Source organism: Panicum hallii, chromosome 3, assembly GCF_002211085.1.
Source record: "Panicum hallii strain FIL2 chromosome 3, PHallii_v3.1, whole genome shotgun sequence".
In the NCBI taxonomy this organism is placed as follows: Eukaryota; Viridiplantae; Streptophyta; class Magnoliopsida; order Poales; family Poaceae; genus Panicum; species Panicum hallii.
The window spans coordinates 24,862,112-24,869,165 of NC_038044.1; the positions used below are offsets into that span (position 1 = coordinate 24,862,112).

General features: G+C 41.9%; 1 pseudogene; it reads left to right on the forward strand.

The window, feature by feature from the left end:
• Positions 1–341: 341 nt before the first annotated feature.
• Positions 342–3,164, forward strand: LOC112888150 (annotated as a pseudogene).
• Positions 3,165–7,054: the final 3,890 nt, after the last annotated feature.

A 7,054-nucleotide genomic window follows, 5' to 3' on the forward strand; every position in this document is an offset into this window, starting at 1 on the left:
ATTTATCTAATGTGTTAGATTTTAATATTATTCTTATAAAGTTGGTCAAATTTAGACTACTTTAATTTAGGATAAAATAAAATATGTTACGTTTCAAGACGGAGGGGTAGTAAAGTGGAGATAGTATAAAATGTCACTTTTGCTCCATATTCAAAAAGCCGATAATCAGAAGCAACCAAACCTTTTTGTACATCCCGTTGGCCCAGCGCACAGCCCAACTCGAGCCTTTTTTATAGAACCGCCGCACCCTAGCATCGCTCCCAGGCGCCGCGTCCAAACTTCCAAGAGCCTGGAGGAGTGGAGCCCGGCATTGAGGCACCGATCCTTTGAAGGCTTGAGCCATGGACTACAACCCGGGCGGCCCCTCCCCCGACCCCTACGGCGGCGGCGGAAGTATCCACCTTGTGTGCCCGTGCTGCGAATTCGGCGACGACTACACCGCCGACGACGCGGAGGACGGCTTCTTCACGTGCCGCATGTTCTCTGCCGTCCACATCACGCAGGCAACTGTCGCCGACCCCAACGACTTCCAAGCCACCGGCAACGTCTCCGTCCGCCGCGTCGCCACCCAGCCCGCCCGCTTCGCGCCCGTCGCCGGGGCGTGGGGGGAGCCCGAGGATTTGGCGGCGCGGGTGCGCTGGCGCTACGTGAGGGGACTCCAGGTCATCCTGTAGCGGCAGCTGGAGGTGCTGGTGGAGCGGCACCGGGTCGGCGCGCTCGTGTGTGGCATCGCGGCACCGTCTGGGTGCGGTGGGTCGCTGCAGCCAAGGTGTTCGACGATATGTGGGCTCGCCAGATGATCGCGGAACACGATGCCGCGGGGAGAGAGAAGCGTTCTGGCTGTGGAGGTGAGCCGTCTACGCCGCCCTTGTTTAGGTATTGCCATTTGAAAGAACAGAACAAACTTCACATGAATCTTTCTCTTGTTTGTAGATAACAATAATAAACCTGACGAGTTGAAGTCTGAATGGGAGGATGATATCTTTCCACGACAAAAAGACAGGCGAAGGGTTGAGTTTGCCTTTCTGCGCTCACTGAGGATGTTGCTGCCCATTTACTCAACACTAGCAGTCTGTTTCCTGGCGTGTCATATTGCCCGTGAAGCCATCCTACCTACTGGCATTTACAAGTGGGTAATGGAAGGGAAGATCCCTTTTCTGGCAGTGTGTACTGAAGTAGACAGGCTCCTTGGTAGCTCGCTGCAACTGCAAGACTGCCCTTTGGATGCAAGGCGGCTGTTCAGGCCGGTGCGAGTTATTGGAGCATGGCAACTGGAAAGCTTCTGCTGGATCCATAGCACAAAAAGTAGGCTTGAGGCTTCCTTCAGTTAACTTCTATGCAATTGCTCAACGTTGCTTGAAGGACTTGTCACTGCCTGTAGATAAAATCCTTCCTCAAGCATGCCGAATTTATGAGTGGGCAATGCCTGCAGAACTATGGTTGTCCAGTAATCCTGCTAAAGTCCCTACACGGGTTTATGTGATGGCTATACTAGTAGTGACTCTACGAGTTCTGTATAACATCAACGGTCAAGGGATATGGGAGGTGAGTTTTCCACATAGATTCCATTCCTTTATGCCATTTAAGTTCTTTGATAAATGCAAGTAGACTGAAGTTATGTGTCTTTGCAGAAGATTTGTGAGGAAGGAAGAAACACAAGTGGATCTGACGCTGATGCAAATGCACCAACTTTCAAGAAACTTGATGACAGTAACAGCGAGGAGTTTGGCATAAGAGAATTATTATGTGCTATTGCAGATGCCTATGACAAAATCAATGTTTCACATGGTAAGTTTGGATGGCTTTTGGTCTTTGCCTTGTCCACATTAGCTTTATTTTGCATGTGTTAGTTTGTGTCATGCTTGTGCTGACAATAGTTTATCTATATTCAACTTGCTATACTAAATCAAGTACAAATGGTCGTTTGCTTATTTCATGGGCATAGGTCTTGGTCCTCCTTCCTGCTTGGAAGTGAAAAAGCTAATGTTGGGTAAAACCAAGACTAGCACATGTGGGTTACTGTACATCATTCTGTGTCTCAAATCTTCACAAACAACACACAGGTTTCTTACACTACATGGTTGTCACTCCTGGTAATGCCTTAATTTAGTACAACTATCATCAACTTGTGCTTCCAAACACATATAGGGCAGACTAATGGAGAACATTGGACCAGTTTGACATATGCTTCAATTAAGACAAAGTTTTACTTTGTCCTTTTTCTATAGATGGTGTCGAGTACTTCATTTCAGCATTGAAATGGGAAGTGTTAGATTTTTGTATAATTTCTACCAGTTAAAGAAACATGAGATTTTGACTTTGCAAATTCAACAAGATGTTATATTGGCCGTTAGAAATTATTTTCATTCAATTGATTAAGAATTATGAGAGTATGATATTATCGAAAGATTATTTGGTACTACCATCATTTTGTGCACTAGTCTAGATAGCTGACACTTTTGTGGCTAGTGGGGGAGTACTTCTTAATGGTAGGGCACTTGACTTTGATATTTTCTAATTTTACAGACTACTCGAGTGACCTCCGATCTTATCTCAAATACTGCAAGGAAGTTATTTTTACTGGGATTACAGTTTCAAAGGAAAAGGAGCATCTAATAGAGATCTTTTCAGATATGTACAATGCCAGAGAGGTATGCACTTTGCTTGACAATGTTGTCACTTATTTTCCTTTCACATGAGGTGCCAAAAATATCATATTATGTAACTTGAAGACTGCCAATTACAGATTAATTTTTTATGTTTCATATTCTGGAGCAGTTCTTTCTCTATGTAAACTGTATTAATGGCTTAAAACGCAGTGTAGCACATCCCAGGTTGTATCATGACAAACTTGCTATTATAATTTTTTCTAGAAAATCTACAGTAGTCAACACAGTCTGATTAAGTTTGATCTTGAACCTCGATATTTTGTTATGGTGTGGGGTCTCCATGTTGATTTTATGGCTGATTAGTTGTTTTGACAGTATCATTCTAGTGGTCTTGCACAAAGTTTGTTCCCAACTACGAAACATTTAGATGTCTACGATATTGCATTGCAGGATGACAATCCAAAAGAGCATGTAAAATCCCAGTCTCAAGGTACTGAAGAAACTACAATTTACAAAAGGAGTGAACAAGCGGTGCCGAGATGGAACATTTGTTGAAGCAAGTTGTATTTCCTCATCTTCAGGTCATGACGCAATGCAAATCCTCGTGGCAGAGATGCAAGATCATGGATTTCATTATATGCCACCTAGGAAACCGAGGAAATCAGATGGTTATCTTCGTTGTAGGAGGAGATTAAGTGGTGGCTTTATGTATGTTGCGCACGCTGATTACTACATGTTGCTACGTGCTTTTGCAAAGCTTGCAGAAGTTGATGTTCGTATCATGCATATCAGTGTGTTAAAACTTGAGAGGGGACTCGCATGTATTGAGGATCGAATTGAAAGAAGCTTGAACACCTTGCAGAATCTCTCTAGCAGAACGAGAGATGAGCTAAAGTCCGTATCAAACTGAAGTTTTTAATGAAGTGTCATACACTGCCAACGTATTAAGTTTTTTTACTTTTTTTAGAAAAAACAGAATTTCCCTTCAGGGTTTTCACCTTCTAGCACTACTGCTTTTTATATAAAAATATTTAGGATCATGCATTTATCACTCCAGGAATACCATGTGATTTGGTCAGTTAGAGTTTATTATCTGAATGTGTTTTGACTACTGATGGCACACAGAAGAAGAAACCCTCCATTCCTTTTTTTCTGCCAAAACATGTGGTTTAAGTGTGGTTTTGAAAGGATGATTTGCTGCTACCTCAGCAAAAAAAAGTCTTGTTGTGGCTTGTGGGATTCATGCATGGGATGATTCAGGATCTGCTGCCAAAACAGTTCCAGTAGCAAAAACCTCACTGGTTCTGATGCTAAGGCTGTGTTTGGTTGGACGTATGGTGGCGTTCATGCATGGGATGATTCAGGATCTGAGCTCGTCCTTGCGGATGAAGAGATGCGACTTCCACGAGTATTCTACCTCGATGCTGAACCATCCCGTGGGCAAAAATCGGGCGGACGCACGCCGTTCAGGACGAACTGAGCTAATCGTTCACCCTCCCCCCTCCGTTTTTTTTTTCTTTCTGGTTACTTACAGCTGCCGTCCCGCATCCTGGCGGCGCTGTCGTCCGCACCTTTCGTGGCATGGCTGCCGAAAGCTGCATCCTCGTTGCATGTTGCTTGGCCACATCAACCCTCGGCTCCTTGTTGTGGAGACTGCAAGGAGCCCATGCCCTTTGCTGGACTGTCGTCCCTCGACGGCCGGAGGCCAGCAACAATATGATGAGTACGACCGGGTGCTCTTTCTCGCTTCTCTCGATGCCACATAACATCGAATGGTAGTAATGCTATTATTATATATTTTTAGATATGCACATAAACATACGCTGTATCTAAATATATAAAAATTTAAAAACTATGTATCTAGATTTATCAAAATAACCTACAATTTGGAGTAGATCATTATGAAATTTTGATTACTAGCTTCTTTATGTGTTTAACTAATATATTTATCTAGTTATGTTCTTAGACTCTCTTCTGTTCCTGTGACGCCGTTGTACTGGTTAGCAGTAGATGACGTATGAAGCACCAGTGAAAGGGAACGTGCTCTTGGTTGAGTACATGAGTTACCCAAATTTAGGAAAGTTTGATCATCGCGTGTGAATATGTGATCGATTCATATATATATATATATATATATACAAGAAACGGCCGTACCTATGAATTAGAGGCTGTACTAGTGCGAAACGCATAATAGGGATCCTAAAATTTAAAAGTACAACATAATTAAAGAATATTTTCACTTAATTAAGCTAATATTTGTTATCTCTTACAATTTAGTAACATATCAAATAACCTCCTACTAGGTTCCTACTTATAACATGAATTTATACTTTACATTGCGTCTCGCTTTGCAGTAGTAAATTGCATTGGGTTGCTCGGGAATGAGGGAGACGTACCTTGTCCTTGCTAATTGTACGAGATTCTTGTGTAGGCGCGGTCAGCTGCGAATCTTAGAGCAGAAATTAAACCAGCAACGGCGGCCCTAGCGCTTAGCAGCATTCAACAGGAAGAGGCGCAGATTTAATATAATCTCCAACGAGAGAAGTATACATATAATAACAACATTAACAACCAATTATGTGAGCCCGTAAACCAAAGGCCCGATATTGAAACATGTCATCGTTTAACAAACATTAATTGAACGCAACGAAAACTCAAGCTGCTATATATACGAAGACTGCTTATGCTGAAGACGGCTTACTGAAACATGCATCATCCAGCAGCTAATACTGCTTACACAACTCTGAGCCTAGTATAAGTAGGACTAACCACAGCCCACTACTACAAAAACGATTTGTCGCAACACCTTATTTTTCTCCAGAGGCAGGTCAAAATGTAACCCGTTCGTACAAAAGGAGCGGGGTACCTAGCAGTTGACCCGCCCCTGGAAATGCACGCATGATAGCTCTTTTTTTTAGGGGCTAATTTTCAGAATATAAGAGAGAAGAAGCTTTATCTTTTCTATATTTAGCTTTTTTCAACAAAATTTAGTATTTCAATAATACGTTGGTTTTTTTACATGTTAAATTGAATTTTTCAAATATCTACATATATATAAAATTATATATTTATGGTCATTTTGGGCTCTATATGTCTCAAACTTTTGGATGAAGTTATGTTATTTTAGTAGGACAACAAATTTATGTAATTATTTGGATCCAATCTTTATGTTTTAGCCTCATTTCTAAGTAACCAAATTTTTTTTATATCTACACATATGCATATCTATGCGTATATAAAGCTAGGTATATATTTTACAAATTATTGAAGAGTTTGTTTTAATCCATTTAAATTATTTGTTAATTTTCAGAGTTGGATAAGATATGGATGTACAAAGTACGCAGGACTGATGACTATTTCCGTGGAGAACTTGATAAATTTATTCAAGTTGCAGAAAACTACGCAAGAAATAAGAAGACACACAGGATACCTTACTCGTGCAAAACATACAATAATATGAGTGTATTCAGCGATACAACTTCAATCAGGACATAACTACTATCAGATCGCATGTGTTGGTAGGTGGTTTTGTTGAGAATTACCTGATCTGGCCGTATCATGGTGAGAAAGCACGCCCTCCGACGGAGAATACCCTCGATGAAATGATAGAAGACGTCGAGTTTGATAGATTGTTTGATACTTATGATGAATTTTGTGCGGATGTCGGCGATGATGATGGTGATGGTGTCGGCGAGGGGCCCATCGATGTTGGTAGTGATGATGGTAGTGATGACGAACTTGATGATGGTGATTTTCTTAGCCAGTTGTTGCGCGACACCAAAGCAGAGCTATTGGTAGGTACTGCAAAGGGGTTAGCAAACTTCGAGACGGTGAAAAATCAGCGGAGAAAAATATATACGAGCGATCGAAGAGATGTCTGAAATACTGGACCGTGCTTCATTTCATACTTGAGCTGTTGACTCTATAGGTTAAGCACAGTTGGTCAGATAGTAGTTTCAATGATCTCCTGCGTATGTTGGCTTGGTTGCTTCCAAAGCCAAATAAAGTGCCCGCCAACACCTATCAAGCAAAGAAGCTTGTCAGTCCGTTTACGATAGGTGTGGAATGAATCCATGCATGTTCAAATAATTGTATTTTGTATCATGGGGATACTTTCAAAGACTTGGACAAATACCCTGTTTGTTCTGCAAGTCGATACAAAAACAATTCTGGTTATTGTGGTGGCGACATTCAAGGTTCAGGTGATGGGAATTAAAGGAAGATGAAGGGTGCAAGAAATAGTGTTGCCTCTGTTGAGCCAGCAGACACTACTTTAGGCATTTCTGAGAAGCAGAGCAGAATTTCTGCGATGGTTATGTGGTACCTCCTAGTTGCCGATTGTTTGAGATGTTTCTTCTCCAACCCAAAGGATGCTGAACTAATGCGGTGGTGGGATTCAGATAAGCGCAAGAAGTGCGACGGAAAGCTCTGACATCCAGCTGATG